The sequence below is a fragment of the Cottoperca gobio genome, chromosome 3 (genome assembly GCF_900634415.1).
Source record: "Cottoperca gobio chromosome 3, fCotGob3.1, whole genome shotgun sequence".
Lineage (NCBI taxonomy): Eukaryota > Metazoa > Chordata > Actinopteri > Perciformes > Bovichtidae > Cottoperca > Cottoperca gobio.
The window spans coordinates 24,213,595-24,231,594 of NC_041357.1; the positions used below are offsets into that span (position 1 = coordinate 24,213,595).

General features: G+C 41.8%; 1 protein-coding gene across 1 annotated transcript in view; it reads right to left on the reverse strand.

Annotated features, from left to right (window-relative positions):
• The window catches only part of kif26ba (kinesin family member 26Ba), a 116,688-nt gene that overhangs the window by 96,119 nt on the left and 2,569 nt on the right, over positions 1-18,000 (reverse strand).

Genomic DNA, 18,000 nt, shown 5'->3' on the forward strand with positions numbered 1-18,000 from the left:
CACACACACACACACACACACACACACACACACACACACACACACACACACACACACATACACACACACATTCTCTCTCCAATTAGTGTGGTATTATGTTGCCAGACAAGTTAGCGTTCAGTCCAGGCAAAACAGTTTTAAGGAGTGAAATGTGGAAATCTAATTGGAAGCTATTTTATTTTCCATGTCTTAGATTTTATACTTTTAGATTTACAACAGGATTATTAGTATTATTACACCGTTTAATAAGATTGTTGTTTGATATGAATGCTTCCTTGTGAACCTTTCCGTCTCTTTCCTTCTTTCATCGCATTTTACTGTCTATTCCAGGCGTCTCTTCACCTCTGAGTTCATCAGTATTCTGTGAGTGACTCAATCAGTCTCCGCACCACAGACAGTCTATGAGTGTGTGTGTGTGTGTGTGTGTGTGTGTGTGTGTGTGTGTGTGTGTGTGTGTGTGTGTGTGTGTGATTCATTTCCTCCTACAAGGGCAGACAAATTCAGCCTCAGCTATACTGTGCAAAGATGGAGTGAGTGACAGAGAGAGAGAAAGCTGAGAGATGGAGACGGAGTTCAAGCTAACTGAACAGTGACCTTAGCGATTCTTAGTGAGCTGAAAATCTGTGAGAGACTAAATCTGTGAAGACAGCTCAGCCCCGTTTGTCCATTACTGTTGTTTTTGTGTGTGAGCGTGCATGTGTGAGCACACTGGAGGTAAAGGGTTCAGGAAAATTGGCTGTCAAACACGACAAGACACATCCCTTTCATACACACATACATAAATAGACGAACACAAATACACTGTGCACCACTGACTGGGTATAAGCCAACATTTTGACACTGAAATGTGTGATTGCAACCCACCTCCAGTATGATCTCCCTGTTTTTCAAACCTTTGTCATTCTCTGTTTTCACTTTTGCTATATATAGCAACAGTGCGTTGCATGACACTAATGAGGAGAAAGCAGAAGATGGCAGATCAGAGAGAAAGGGAAGAACGTGACAGAAAACAATCTAAATCCTCAATACAAAGGAGAGGAGGAAAACGTTCTTAGACAGTTATAGCCAGAATGACACTGGTTTATTGGCGCGTGTGTGTGTGTGTGTGTGTGTGTGTGTGTGTGTGTGTGTGTGTGTGTGTGTATGTGTGTAATCAGTTCCAGATGAGTGACCAAGGAAGGTAAAGCTTTCCTCCTCCCCCATACTCATTTACCTCCTCTCATCTCTCTCCTCATTCATTTCACCACTACTTGCTCCTGTCTACACTCTGTAATACACACACACACACACACACACACACACACACACACACACAGACACACACACACACACACACATTTCTCTGCAGGTCTGGGATCAGTGAATTCATGCAGAAGAGATGCAGACGGTCTCTTGCACCTGCTCTGAGAGGACACACACACACACACACACACACACACACACACACACACACACACACACACAGACACACACACACACACACACACACACACTCTCACGCACAGACACACACACACACACAGACACACACACACACACACACAGACACACAAAGTATAAGGCAGGAGTGTGTCAGTATGATAAGAAAACGGCGATGAATGAAAAATGGAAACCAGCCGGAAGACACTGTGAAGAAATACTATAAATTTCAAGTGTGCTGGAGGCTCATGATCACACACATTGGTCTCATGATGGAGAATGATAGTGTGTGTGTGTGTGTGTGTGTGTGTGTGTGTGTGTGTGTGTGTGTGTGTGTGTGTGTGTGTGTGTGTGTGTGTGTGTGTGTGTGTGTGTGTGTGTGTGTGTGTGTGTGCATGTGAATGATTGAGTCTGACGTCTGTGCAGGAGCAAGGTCAATAACACAGAGGTTATAAATGACATCACACACACACCAAACATATGGATGTGCACACATATAGGACAAATGATACCCTGACAGAGGTCAAGCACAGGTCTCTCTCACTATCTCTCCTAAAACACACTCTGTCTGTCACTGTCTCTCTCTTTTGGTGTTTCTGTCTCACGCTTCTACATTCAAGTATTTAATATACAGGACCAAATGTGATTCTGTCAGTTCGGGACAACAAGTCATCTGGAGAAAAAAATTCCACCAATGACAAAAGCTACACACACAGTCTTTCATCTGACAACCGGCCCATAACATTTTAGAAGTCTTTGATATTTTGACATCCGGGGGAGAACCGATAAACAAAAGTGAAGCAGCACCTTGTTTGAAAATGAAGAAGACATTGTTAAAGTAATAGAGTTTTAAAAGCTGCCAGCCTTTTCCACATCTGATTTACTGCGGCTCCCTCAGTCAAACTGTCATCCGCAGGGGACACATCATTCATCACATCAGCTTTTATTAACTAACCTAACACCATGTGGCTACTTGCTTATTGTCAGTAGAGCCTGTGTGCAGATGCAATTTAATTTATAATCACCACAACTATTTAAAGATGAGGTTTTTTCCCATTAAAAAATGACTCTGTGTGAGGAAGAAACATGTGGTTAAGGAATATAAAATAATACAATGTGATGTATTGAACCCTTTTTTGCCTGAACATGTTAAAGAACAGGAATCAATGGTATCAGCCAATTCTAAGACTAACAATAATTAACAATTAATCTGTGATCATATTGACCCTACACATCTTGATTAAAGCGTTAGCACATTAATTAGCCTCAATTATGAAGATGTGGCCATGTTGAAATGAAAGGAGAAAGACTGATGGAAAAGGAAGGAGGCACAAAGCGTAAGAGAGAGATTGTGTGACGAAGGGAACTAGAAGAAGGGAAGGACAGCTGAAATTAGAAAGTTGGTTTCGTGCTGTACACACACATGCTCACACCTACCTGACGCAGCATCGCCACACCTAAGGATGGATATGCTACTTATTTGTACACCCTAATAAGTCAACACTGAAGTAACTCAGTGTGTGCATGGGTGTAAATAAATGGGATGTATTAGCAGAAATAGAATATAGTATTCATAACTATGTGTTTATCAGCGTATAACGATGGGATGAGCGGAGGGGTATTCAGTTAGTTGCAATCTGCAACCTCATCGATAGATGCCACTAAATCCTACACTCTGCTCCTTTAAGGAAAACCCTCAGTGAAAGAAATGTCCCCTGTAGGTTTCCTCTCTCTCACTTTCTCTCGCTGTGTCTCTCACTTATTTATTACTTGCACCCTCCCCCTTCTCTCTCTGAAGTATGTCTCCTTTAATCACTTTTTTAATTGGTCGTTCTTTCATACGATCCAATAATGGGTGTAGGAGTTAGATTGGACACAATAGTAACATATTATGCACACACACACACACACACACACACACACACACACACACACACACACACACACACGATTGCGCACATTAATAAAGTCGCATATGCTCACATTTAGAAAAGCACACACACACACACTTGCACACATGTACACACACTCCCTTGTGATGTTGACAAGCTATATTAATAACAGAGAAAAATGTATTACAATGTGTGTGTTGCCATAGCAATGCAGAACTTAATTAGTATACACAACTAACTAGCTATAGGGGATGTAAATAACCTGCTGCATTCTGTCCCGCTAGAGACTCAAGAGTGTGTTTGTGTGTACATATTTGTATGTGGGCGCAGCATGTGTGCACTGAATAATGTTGTGTGTGATGGCGAGGCCTCATACCGTCAGTAATAATACAAGTGTCAGATGTGATAACATCCAAGATGCCGTGCAGTTACAGTGAGTGCAGGACAGCAGGGTTGGTTCAGATGAGATAATGGCTTCACATGCTTTGATGTTTCGGTCTTCATAAATGTTAGTACCCTTTGAAATGTCATTTCTTTGAATGGTTGTGGGCGCAGACTCTCATGAAGGCCATTGTGGAGGTCTTTAAAAGAAGCCTTCAGAGAGTCTTTCAAGCACTTCCTCAGACCATGTCGGTGACGTACCTCGGGCTGCAGACCCGCCAGAGTCTCCAGTCATGCAGCCACTGTTTGGGATTGACAACCCTAATTAATTGGCTGTCTGAACGTTGGCATGGATTATCCTGGCTTAAGTGCTCATCAGCCATTCTGCTCCACGAAGTTGTGTTTTCTTCACTGCACACGCATACTGCATGCACATATACAAAAATAGCATTCCTTGATCAGTGTGTATGTGTGTAGTGGGACGTTAAACCCAATCGAAGAGGGTACAACATACTGGAAACCGACACAATGGACAGATCAACTCTCTATGTCATGCTCTCATGCAAACATAACAAGTGTTAGTATTTCTGCGTTTTTTCATTTATGCTTCATGCATATTTAAGAGTGTGTGTCTGTCTGTGTGTATACTGTACACAGCTATGAATCTTGTCCGAGCTTGTAAATTGCCAAGTCCACAGAGCGGCCCCTTGTCGCAATGTAAATGAGCTAGCTTGCTGGAAGAGAGTCTAGTTTTTATTAGCTGGCCATCTACATCAGTGCCCAGCTTTAAATGAAATAGTTCTTTTTTTTATGTGGAAGTAGCTTGCCAGTGCCTATTTTTAATTTATCTGGCTTTGGATGGTGGTGCCTGACTGTAAATGAAGTACAAATAAACTGCCTGTTTTTAAATTAGTCCACCATTTGCATCAGAGCTGCACTGTAAATTAAGCGTTAGCTGGCAGTTATATGTGAAAACAATCTACTTCAATGTGTTAGCTAGATGCCAATTAGCTAGTTGCCTGACACCTAAATATAGATGAGGAACTCCGCTTCATTGCTAGATAACGTAAGTGGGAAAGTATTCTATTTAAATGCTTATTTTTACATGTGAGTTTTGCAGGAGGCACAGTGGCTCTGTAGAGTTATCCTGTAACAGCATACTCACAGTCAAATTACAGCTAATTTGTTGCCGTCCTTTCTATTGTGTTTCTGTCTGTTTTATTAAACAAATATTGTTTAGAGAGTCAGATACCTACAATTTTAACTAAGCAGAAATGGGTTAGTCATTTATTATGAGTCTAAACAATCTGTAATAGGCACATTCTACCAAATAATTTATATCAGTGCCTGAGAGAAAAAAGCAAGGTCCTAATTATTGCCAGTGAGACCTTTGAGATGATTTTACACCACCAAGTGTTAGAATGACGCTCCACATACTAAACCACAAGGATCCATACTGGGCCGTGTCAGTAGTGGCCTGTCCAACATACTGAACTACAGAGCAAAGTTACTTTACGTAGCTTTACTAACTTATGTGCTCCACAGAGACAGCCTCGGTCAAATGAAATACTCTACTACTAATTGATACGCTACTGCCTAACGTTCAAGTCTTTCCTTGCTCTGTGTCAATCCTTCCCAGAGAATGACCTGTTGTAACAATGTGATTGTACATATAGTAAAGTATGATTCAGTAGGTTTCTTTCTCACAAATCCCTCTTTTGCCCTGCAGCAACTTTTCCCTCACCCTCCATCCTATCCTCTCTCTTCCATATCCCTCACCCTCCCTCTCTCTTCACACTCTCTCTTTCCCCCTCTCTCTCTCTCTCTCTCTCTGACAGTGATAAATTGCTGGTTGGGTTAGGTAATCCATCTTGCCGTATCCCACACCTGAACACACTCCTCCCCTGCTCCCTTCTTTTTCTCCTCTTTTTCCACATCCATCCGTTCTTCCCTCCGGTATCCTTCCATCTCAAGGTTAGTGAGGCTCACTGAGGAGGAACTGAAGGTAAAGATCTGCCTGACAACTCCCGCTTATACATGTGTTCAGAAACAGGTGAACAGTGTGTGCACTGAAACGGTATGTGCACACTTACACACACACAAAAGCACAAACTCAGTCAGGGTTTTTCAAACATTCTCCATCTACCAACTCATAGGAGGCACCAGGCTATGACTCTCTTTGCCCAATATTTCTTGTCTACCTCTTCAACTAAAACTATAAAAATCAAAAAAGCCAAATAGATAATTGATAACAAGACAAGAGTCTACAGCCATGCTAGAGTCTCTGTGAGGCTGCACTTACGCATTTCACTAAAAACGCTGATGTTAAGCAGATATAGTGTTTAGTTTAGCGTGTTAGCGTGCTAGCATTGGTTAATAGCAGTAAACACAATATTGCAAAGAGGAATTTTCACCGACCACTTCATCTATTACTGTCAGCTTGTCATTAATTCTCTTATCATTTCAGATCCTGCTTCATCCTCACTGTCTGCAATCAACTCATTCCCCTCACCTGGTTTCCCCAGCCCATCTCCTCACCTGCTACTCATTCCCTCATTAGTCTCACAGAGGGTATATACCAGTTACATTACATTACAGTTCATTCAGCGACTTACAAAAAGTGCAAACGATCATGAGGATACAACTCCGAACAGCAAGAATCAAGTACATCAGCTTCAAATAGGTGAAATCCTTTAAGTGCAGAACAATAGCTTCAAATAAGACAAACCAAGTGCAACATACAGAAACAATAGAGTTCACTCCCACTTGTTCCCTGCCAGATTGTCTTGTGTTTTCCTGCCAAGCTCTCCAGCGATCTTCTAGTTTACCTGTTTACCTGTTTGCCTGACCTGCCCGTTTCTGGACTCCGGTTCTTCTGCCTGCTCCTTTCTGGATTTGTTTGCCTTCTGGACCCTGCTTTGATTACTGAGTAAACTGAACTCTATTGTATTCTGCCTGTCTCTGTGTCGTGCTTTTGGGTTCAGGTCTGTCGGTTCCAGCGAACCTTACAATTACACAATATGTTGCTTAAAATGTATACTGAGATACCAAAAAATAGGAAACACCTGTAAAACCTGCATTTATATTCAAACTTATATTCTCATAGACAATAAAAAAAGACTATTAATGTGAGTGTTTTAACATAAAACAATAACTATACTTTGAAAAACTAAATAAACAAACTGTATAATCCATGTTTGCGTAGGACTTCAAACCAATTTGTCAGGTGGTTCCCCCAGGCCTGCACAAAGAGCTTTTATGTGTTTAAATATAAACCTTAAACCTCCTAAGGGTGTGCTTGAATCACCCAGCAAGCCTCTAAAACTAAAACACTTTTTTAACAGTCCTCTATCTATGAAAGTCAACTGAGCGTGCTTGTTTTTTTTCCAGGCTTCATAATCGCACTCATTCATACACGGGACCACAGTGCTCCACTGTTGGTCACCTAAAAGGGGGCAGCTGAGGTTTAAGAGTCTTGCTGAAGAGCGCAGTTGTTTTTGAGAGAGGGGAGACTTATTCAGTCAGCTTTCACATGGACATCAACCTGGATTCAACATGACAACCGTCCCGCCACCAGCTTGCAATAGCAACTGCTAGCCTGCCGCTGATCCAGAAGATGATCAGCCAGAGACAACTTATGTGTTTTCAGATATCAAATCAGATTCAGTGAGACGGAAAACAGAGTTCAAATGAGAGATACAGAGATATATGGTGGTAAAGATTAAAGAGGGAGAACTCTGCTTTAGTACGACTCCCTCTCTGACAATGTATGTAGCCTGATGTACAGTCAATAGCAGATAACAGTAAACAACAACAACCATTTCAAACCCTCTAAATCGAGCCCCGCAGGCTCCATCTGCTCAAGGTAATTGGAAAGTTTAACGGCTAGAGGCTATTCTCTGTGTCTGATTGAAGCACAGACTGGGAACAAACAGTCAATTTAATTCTCTCTCTCACACACACACACACACACACACACACACACACACACACACACACACACACACACACACACACACACACACACACAATCTCTTTCTATCTATGCCTTGCTACCTTTGTGTCGCCTTTTCTTTAAAACTCTATTTAGTTTCTTTCTCTTCCTTTCCCTCCCTATCGCTCTTTCGTCTTTCTCTTCCTCCATCTTGTCGATAAGCTTAGAGAGAAGAATGATGTGAGGATGCTGCTGGGCTGAGATGGATGATAAGCATTAGGAGAAATTGAATGATATTTATTTACTGTATATCTATTATGGGCTGAGGGAGTGGTGACAAATGGAAGGAAAGAGAGCCTCACAGGGGACAAATCAACTATTAAAGATGAGTTTTTAAGAATCCGTTTACTTTACTCAGATACTATTAAACCAACTGTACAACCCCTCAGTGGTTCAGAACCACATAGCCTGTAGTACATCACTCTCACCACAGACAGATGTTCAATTCTGCAGAAAGTACCCACAACCACAAAGAAGGGACTTTAAAGTCAAGGTTTTCAAATACATTTCTAATATTGGAACCCCATAAAAGAATAAAAAGCTTTAACAAAAGAAATGCTACAGTAATTGATACACACTTCTATAGTGAAGCCTGCCATGTAACCAGACTGGAAACTGCAGCTTAAATGTCATCCTTGTTTTCATTTCACCTCCTGCCCTTTACAATGCTCTGACACAATAGATTCACAGTGCTGCTTAAAATACACACACACACACACACACACACACACACACACACACACACACACACACACACACACACACACACACAGTGCTCTCCTCATCCTATATTGAGCACTAGACAGCCTCTTAACCTATATAGTTAAGCTAGAAATGTATGCACACACACACATACATGTGCAGCTCTGCAGTGTATTTAGAACAGGAATGCCATTACAGTACTTGTAAAATCTGAAGGACTGACTGGCAGAGCCCTGGCTCTAATTTTGACCCTAAAAGGTAGGTATGTTGTCACAGTAAGTGCTCACAGAGAGAGAGAGAGAGAGAGAGAGAGAGAGAGAGAGAGAGAGAGAGAGAGAGAGAGAGAGAGAGAGAGAGAGAGAGAGAGAGAGCTGCAGCTGTGGATTAGAATGAGCAGTATCTATTATGTAAAACTTTCCTTCTATTTCTTTCTATCATATCTTTACACCATGATTGCAAAATCCCATTGTTCTCAGGGACATGATAAAAGAAATACAGATCAACATTAGTCTTCTAAAGTTGAGACGTGTCGCAGTATTTTGGACAGAAATGTGTAAAACTTTGAGAATGCTGTTTAAAATAAAAGAATATTAGCTTTGGGCCATGCTGCCATTTATTAATGTTTTTGGTCATGATATTTGTCAGACCCTGAAACACCAGCGTGTCATACTGACATAGTGAGATCATACTCTGTAAATAAACCTGCTAGCCGACACAAGTACTGCACAGCAACAAGGCTACAGGAGGCTGTATGTGCAGGTGTGTATGTGTTTTGACAGAAAACAACTCTTCATGCTGAAGCTTCTCTAGTTATGTCTGTATGTAGCCTGATGATTTAATCTCTTCTTTTATATTCATCCCACACTGCTACACATCCAAACATCAACATCCAAAATAGAAATAAATTAACGAACCCCACAGAACAGCCTACTAGCCTCGCTACTTTCACATACATCGACTTCCCAACATACACACATGCATACTGTATCTTTATCGCTTTAATGTAACCCTAAAATCCTGACCCTAAAAAGTCCCCTGAAGAAATGAGGCCCAGTCCAAATTGCCCTCAATTTGCAAGTTCCCTTAATTTGGCAGTTGAAAACTTAAATTAGTTTCCCCAAAGTTAAATAAAGTACAGATATACACGTCATACCTGTCACTCACACCTCAGCCTGTCATGAGATGTTCCTAGTGTGAGATGCTGAAGATAGATGCGTTATATCTGACAATGTGATAGCCTGTGAGGGTGCATGTGTGCGCGAGGTGTTTTTCTGCGTGATATATCAGCTTATGACAGCAGGTTGGCTAATATTAAAAGTGTGGTTAGCAGGTCTTCGAATAGACCGCTCAGCGAGCGAGACTTCACAGTGTCACAGAGCGTTGGAGCTGGCACCTGCAGCTCCTGGAACTCTTTCACTTTTCATCCTGGCTCTGGATGATCATCGAAAAACTTTTAAAAGTCTGAGGAAAACACACGGCTGACAGAAAGACAGGTAGGATGGATGGATAGACAGATATAAAAGATATGCACAGACAGGCAGACAGACAGACAGATAGACAGACAGACAGACAGACAGGCAGACAGGCAGACAGACAGATAGACAGATAGACAGACAGACAGGCAGACAAGCATACAGGCAGACAGACAGACAGGCAGACAGACAGACAGACAGACAGACAGACAGACAGGCAGACAGACAGGCAGACAGGCAGACAGGCAGACAGACAGACAGATAGACAGACAGACAGACAGACAGACAGGCAGACAAGCATACAGGCAGACAGACAGACAGACAGACAGACAGGCAGACAGGCAGACAGGCAGATAGGCAGACAGATAGACAGACAGACAGACAGACAGACAGACAGATAGACAGACAGACAGGCAGACAGACAGACAGACAGATAGACAGACAGACAGACAGACATACAGATAGACAGACAGACATACAGGCAGACAGACAGGCAGACAGGCAGACAGGCAGATAGACAGACAGGCAGACAGGCAGATAGACAGACAGACAGACAGACAGACAGATAGACAGACAGATAGGCAGACAGGCAGACAGACAGACAGACAGACAGACAGACAGACAGACAGGCAGATAGACAGACAGACAGGCAGACAGGCAGATAGGCAGATAGACAGACAGACGCACAGACAGACAGATAGACAGACAGATAGACAGACAGATAGACAGACAGATAGACGTGCACATACAAAACTTAAAAATATAAAGCAATATAATTGCATAATACAATCTCAAACTTTGTATCACCACAAACACAAACGCACAAACGCACCATATGACAATGCATCTCTACTGTAGTGTTTTCTACTTATTTCTGTAACGTGGCGATGATGGAGAGGCAGTTGCCATGGTAGCTATGGACCTCATGGCAGCAGGTGCTGTTGCCACCTTCACCACCATCCAGCAGCGCAGTGGAGCACACACACACACACAACAGTGTGAGTTTTGTCTTCATGTGAACCTCAAGGCGCCTTGGTGTATGTATTGTGTGAGTATCTGTGCACACTGTTGTGGGCCAGTGTGTGTTTGGGTGAGTTCAGTCATGTCTGAGATTTGCCTGTCACTACAATGTGTTGTTGGTGTGCAGGGACAGTGTTTGTTTTGCTCTTGGGGCCTGTGAGATATTCAGAGGTGCAATACATGTAAAACTGGCTTTTCTTTGTCACTGCTTTGAGAGGACTACAAGTGATTATTTCAGGGATACTTAACTTGCTTTGCACAGGGGCCATTTTTGCAAAATGACAAGGCTTATTAAAAACATTTGGGGCAAGATCTTTTAGTCTATTCTGATGCTTTTTAGGCTCTCTGGCACGTTTTTGAGATTAAAAATACAGATTAATTTTTTTATTGTGAATCAGAAAATGATCGGCGGACCCTATCTGGCTCGCGGCCCATAGATCGAGTACCACTAGATTTTTTTATCTCAATATATGTTTTCTTATTTTTGCTTATATTTGACAGAAGACAGTATAGAAAGAAAGTAAATAAAGGGATAGAGAGAGACGGAGTGATGACAAATGTCCAAAATCAAGACCACTAGACCACCAGGATGCCCCATCTTATGTATGTATGTTGTTTTAACCTTAATTCAACAGGAAGTCATTCAATGGGGAAAAAAACTAAATTAATGTAAACATTTCAAAGAATTTAAAAGCCAAGTGACAAATAAACAGGCTTTTGAGCCCAGTCTCTTTCATTTCTTTTAAAATGAGTGAGAACTGCAAAATAAACGTAGGACAGTGTGTTCACTGTGGCAGCCTACTGGCTCGAGTAGTTAGTTTAAGTGTCCGCTCTGGGTCAGTGACTGCAATGACAATGATAGCACTATTAAGAAAAACGGTCTTCCTTCTTTTCTCTTATTACTAATTTTTCCCTGTGATCCTCGGTTCTCCTCTACGACCTCCTCTGAATTTAAATCTTTGTTTCTCTCATTCTCCTTCCTTTCTCCAGAGCCTAATTTAGAAGAAAATGTGTGTGTGTGTGTGTGTGTGTGTGTGGTGTGTGTGTGTGTGTGTGTGTGTGTGTGTGTGTGTGTGTGTGTGGTGTGTGTGTGTGTGTGTGTGTGTGTGTGTGTGTGTGTGTGTGTGTGTGTGTGTGTGTGTGTGTGTGTGTGTGTGTGTGTGAGTGTGAGTGTGTGTGTGTGAGAGAGAAAGAAACAGAGAGAAAGATTGTGTGTTATGATGCTGGTATCTTATCTCTGCATGGCAATATCTGCTGGTATGCTAAATAAAGAGGGAGATGCAGACAATGAGACAAGAGAGACTGAAATGGGGGGGGGGGGGGGGCAAAAAGAAGAGGGTGGGAGACTCATAAAACAGGAAAAGGAGGAAACTGGAAGTTTATCTAACTGGTATTAGGTTGGACCCCATTTGTCTCTGTAATAACAGTATATATTCTTCAAGATATAGATAAGATAAAGTGTCAACTGCAAATGTGTTCCTGCAAGATCATAAGCAGCACGTTCATGTTGGTTCCAGCTGTCTTCCACCTGCTAGTCTTCTTTACAGTTATTGAATTCAAATAGAGTGCTGCAGGAATGAGTCCTAAAACCCAGATAAAGAGATTTTTCCACGGTATAAAATAAGTTTTTGCGTGTCATTAAATGTCCTCACGCCCAACAAGGGGAAACTCAGCTACTCAGTGGTGGTAACGTTGAAGTCATGGAGTCTTGGTATATTTCGTTTATAGCCAAATGTTTTTTTTTTTTACTTTACTTACTACCCTGCAGCGCTCTACAGAGAGGGTACAGTAAGTAACACAAGATCCTGAGATGGTGTGTATAAGTGTGCACTCCTAGGGTTGGTCAAATTGACATAATCCCAGTGAGAAGCTCTTCAATTCAGCCTGCATCAGCATCTATGACTCCCCTCTCGCACACACACACACACACACACGCACACACGCACACACACACACACACACACACACACACACACACACACACACACACATCCATCCATCCACACTGTCTCGCTGTTATTGATGAAGCCACCTTTTTATATGGTAATGTCTTTCACACCTGAAAGTCATCAGGAGGGCATGATCGCTCTTTCTCTCTCTCATTTTACACACACACACACACACACACACACACACACACACACACACACACACACACACACATACACACTACCTATATATATTATCTCTTACCTCTTGCCAAAAACGCACACATACATGCCAACATGCGCTATTATTCACACAAACTCCATATATTTTCACCCTCTTTCTGCCCCTCACCAACGTGCACACACATGAGGAGCCCATTAACGCTGATGGAGATATGTATGCGGTTCACATCTGTCACATGTCGCTGCCGTGGCAACACCAGCTGCCGTAGTTACCGGAGGCCTGCTTCTGTAGCGTTATGGGATTTGGTTATTACAGGATAGCGAGCTACCTGTGTGCAGAAAGACATCCCTTTGAGGACAGACTGCAGAGCATTAATACGCCACCATTTGATTTGATAAGTAGACTAATTACAGACAAATGACTGGTTTGGGGTGAAAATGACCGAACGACTGGGATTAGTTAAATTGATTGTATCCACAAGAGTTTAACCCCATTTGTTTAAATTGGGACAGATAGATCTTAAGCTCTCAACCTCAGCCTCCAGTTCACCTGATGGTCAGATGTGAGGACTTTTTGATAATGTTGGTTATTAAAACTATTTGGTTGACAATATTAGGGTTAATACTTTTTAATTCTGCATCTAACTTGATGTTGGTGTCTTGTACAGCATGGTTAAAGATTGTTACTCTTTATATGTAGAGAATAACAACGATTGTGTAGATTGTGATTATAGTGCTGCACTGTACCATCCACCGATGCAAAAGTATGACAAACCCTGATGATTAATAGATAACCGTTGCTATTGATTCCTTTTATTTTTATTGACTATTGGGATAAAACAACTACTTGTTTCTGCACTAGAAGGCTCACTATTTCCTAAATAATACTGCTTCAACTACAGTCAACACTTCAAATTACAATACATGGAGCCAGAATTGTTCATATTTGGTGTGAGGTTTTCTGGACGCAAGACAAAAGAGTGTTTAAAGCTATACTCACCAGGCTATTTGTGAATGTTTATGATGGTTACAAGATAAAACTGTACAAGGAAGCTGGTTTGTTCGCAAGGATAAGCAGAGAAAGAAAGAGTTAAATAGTTGTTGATTAACAACCCTTGGCTTTCCAAGTAACAAGCACTAAAGTTGGCCAACCATTTTGGCCAAAAACAAAAAGGAGGAAATGATCCCAGCCTTAATAACGTGCTTTAAAAGTCCTAAATCTACGCACTGTGTAGGCTGCTGGCCGCTGTTTAATGTACAGCCACATCTAGGCAGACACGTCAATGGGTCTGCTATTATAAACATTTTAAGTGCATATAAATATAATATATATCTACAACCTCACAAAGAATCAGAACAGATGAAAGCAATCTCAATAAATCTCAAATTGCCAGCAAGAGGTCCTGAGGAGTGAATATATTCACAAACATGTCCTTTTTTGGTTTCATTTCTATGGCTGAAGTGGAACAGTATATGTTTCCCTTTATAAACATACATGGTTTTGACTTTCAGCTGATCTGAAACAGACACTGAAACACACACACACACACACACACACACACACACACACACACACACACACACACACACACACACACACACACACATACACACACATACATACACATATACAGTGACCCATTTTCCTGGGCTGAACTGGACCAACCAAAAAAGAGATCACCCAGCATCCATTTATGATTTGGGCGTGGATATGAGGGATGAATACACATACACAGGGATATACAACACCAGTAGAGAAGGGACAGAGGCCGTAAGTGAAGTACAGCTGTGTAGCCAGATGTGGTTTCAGGTCCTTTGTAAACAAGTGTGTGTGCATTTTAACGTGTTCGTTGCGTGTGCGCCTAACCTACTCTGCTCATTCTAATCCCTCTGGCAGCTCTCTCTCTCGCCTAGTCCTTAGCGAGTATCTAGCGCTCGATGTACTTATTATCTCTGTCTTCTTAGGATCTCCGTGATTCATAGGGTCGAAGAGGGAGATAGAGAGAGCAAGACTGAGAGGGAGATCTAGAGATAGATTCGAGAGAGAGAGCGAGCGAGACGTCGAAATGAGAGAGAGAGTAGTTTCTCTAGCTATATATATCGATATATCGATGTATAAGATATATATAGGATCTCTCTATCTCTCTCTCTATCATCTCTGCTATATATCTGCTCTCTCTCTCTATCTCTTGCTAGATCTGTCCTCTCTCTCTCTCACTATCCATCTCTCTCTTTCTTCCTCTCTCCTCTCTCTCTCTCTCTCTCCTCTCTGCTCTCGCTCTCTCTCTCTCTCTCCCTCTCTCTCTCTCTCTCTCTCTCTCTCTCCTCTCTCCCTCCTCGCTTCTCTCCCTCTCGCTCTCTCTCTCTCGCTCTCTCTCTCTCTCCCTCTCTCTCTCTCTCTCTCTCTCTCTCTCTCTCCTCTCTCTCTCTTTTCTCTCTCTCTCTCTCTCTCTCTCTCTCTCTCTCTCTCTCTCTCAGCTGACTAACAGCAGTAATAAAGGTACATATATGGACAATATGACCTGAAATGGATTTCAGTTTAATTTGAGGATAACATTTGAGCCACATCATAAAAACAAACCCACAGATGCTATATCTGTGTTAGACCTCTCCTGAATGATTTAATGAATGGGATACCTTCTCTATGACATATAATAGACAGTAAACAAACACTGCTCAAAAAACACTTTGTTTGCATAGATGCTCATCTAATTCAAGCATAGACACATTTGAATATATGTGTATGTGTGTGATTGTTTCTGGTTCTTACAAACTGCCACATAAACCTGCTAAAATCCTGACAAGCACAACACACACACAGACTGCAGACATCCAAAGAGTTAAATATTCAGCAGTAAGACCGGTGAAGGTCATCATTAGCATAGTATTAACAGCCCTGAGTGAGAACGTGTGTGTGTGTGTGTGTGTGTGTGTGTGTGTGTGTGTGTGTGTGTGTGTGTGTGTGTGTGTGTGTGGTTAGCATGGGTCAAGCATGACATATCATGTATTCATATCCAGGCACAGAGACAGGTCTACATGGTTCAGAGGTATGTTGGGGGGGTGGATCGGTTGGTGGATGTGTGTTTTTATTCTAGCTGTGAGGGGTCACATATGTTCCAGTGTCCTGTGGGAATAACATGGGGCCTCATGCTGACAGCGCAACAGGAAGGGAGACACACACACTCACACACACACGCTCAGCTGAAGTGCTGTTCTGGCACATTTGGTGAAGGAGAAGGATTATTAGGTCACATTGCTTCACCAAGGACATGAGTTCAGCTTTCACCGGACACAAAACACCTGCGTATAGGTGAGTTCACTCTTCACCTCACTGTAAGAAAAGCCTGCTGGGTAACAGGCAGTGCATCTTAATTTGTGGTTGACCTTCACAGGTTGTTTTAAGTCAACAAATTATACCATGTACCATGTTCTCTCTTCTGACAGTGAAATGACTATGATAATATCCAGTGTGCTGCATGCAAAGTATAGCACACACTTGTGTACACACCCCCCATTTCTTCTTTCTTCTTTAAGACTGCATACCATAGCTTTGTGTTCTAGGTTCGGTGATACTTTAAAGCCAATTTCTGTATCTGCAGCTGTTAAAAATATACTGAACTCAATTAACGTTATATGCAGATACATTTTCCACAGTGACATACAGTACACCACCTATTGCAATACGTGTAACGTATGTGCCTGTGCTTATTCTACACTACAATAAAGTAGCGGGGAAGCTCTAATCAGCCGGAACTAAGCCCAACCTCACAAATAACCTTTTAATTAGTGGTCTTCTCACCGACAGTCCCCATTAACACCCACCATTCCTAACTATATCCAACTGTCATGTAGAGCTAATGAGAATCCACAGTTTGGACCTCTGTCTCTGTTTTACTGCTTGTACAGTAAGTCTCTCTGTCCCACTGTAGCCCTATATCTGATTCCCGCTCACTAGATGCACTTTATTAGCCCCGTGGTGTATAATACATGCCAATTTGTTACCAATTAACTCCAAGTCTGATGTGCGGCCCCATTGCATGAAATCCAGTCAACTGCAGCAGAAGAACATTGAACCCAGAGGCAACATGTTTAAAAATTATGCAGGGTCAAAAGCCCTGCCAAGGAGGACTTTCAATATATTTCTTCCACGCTTTCTATATGCATAACCACTCATTTTCTACCGTCCAAACCGATTCCAAAACTGAAATGTAGTTTTCTCTATGATCATGTTTATATAACTCAAGTACAACTGCTTTATTGGTTGTTGGTTGTCGTTAGCACAGGTTTCTTTAGTTGTTTAATCGTTCATGAGGTGGAAAACTGTTGAGTGTAGGCTGGCTAATCAGTGTGTCGAAAGCTCACAAAAAATTATATATATCATAAATAATCTCACACCACTCCGGGGCTGATGGTCTGTCGGTTAACAATCACTGAAACTAATGGAATTAAAATGTATTCTATGGATTAAGTCAAATAAAATTAGAAACAGGCTGCAATCTATCTATCTATATGGATTCATATCTGCTCTAAGTGGTCAATTTCACGAATCCATCATGTATATTCCCTGAAGGGAGAAAAGCACTATAGGACAAAGTGAACTCATCAATGTTGGTGATTGGATCAATCAGGTAAACTGGAGAACTCCAGGAAAAATAAATCTAAATAGTCTTGTCTGTGTCATTTATTATTTAGATGTTGGCACTGTGTCAGTACTTGATTAACAGTTTAAGATACAATAATCATCCTAAATCCCAAAGGCTGTTCAGTCTCTGCTCTTTTCCACAGCTGGTCAAATGAGAGTTGGACAAATTACAGCATCCTTATGATTTATGAGAACAATAACCCCGACTACACATCAACGCAGTAAGCAAGGGAATGATTAGAGGCCCTGTCTTTCATGAGCAACCAAGTTAATATGTGTCACCGTCCAAATGCCACAGTTAATAAAGGAACAACTTATTTTTGGAGGCTGTGCTACTGAGCATAACCAACTCACCACTGGGTGACAG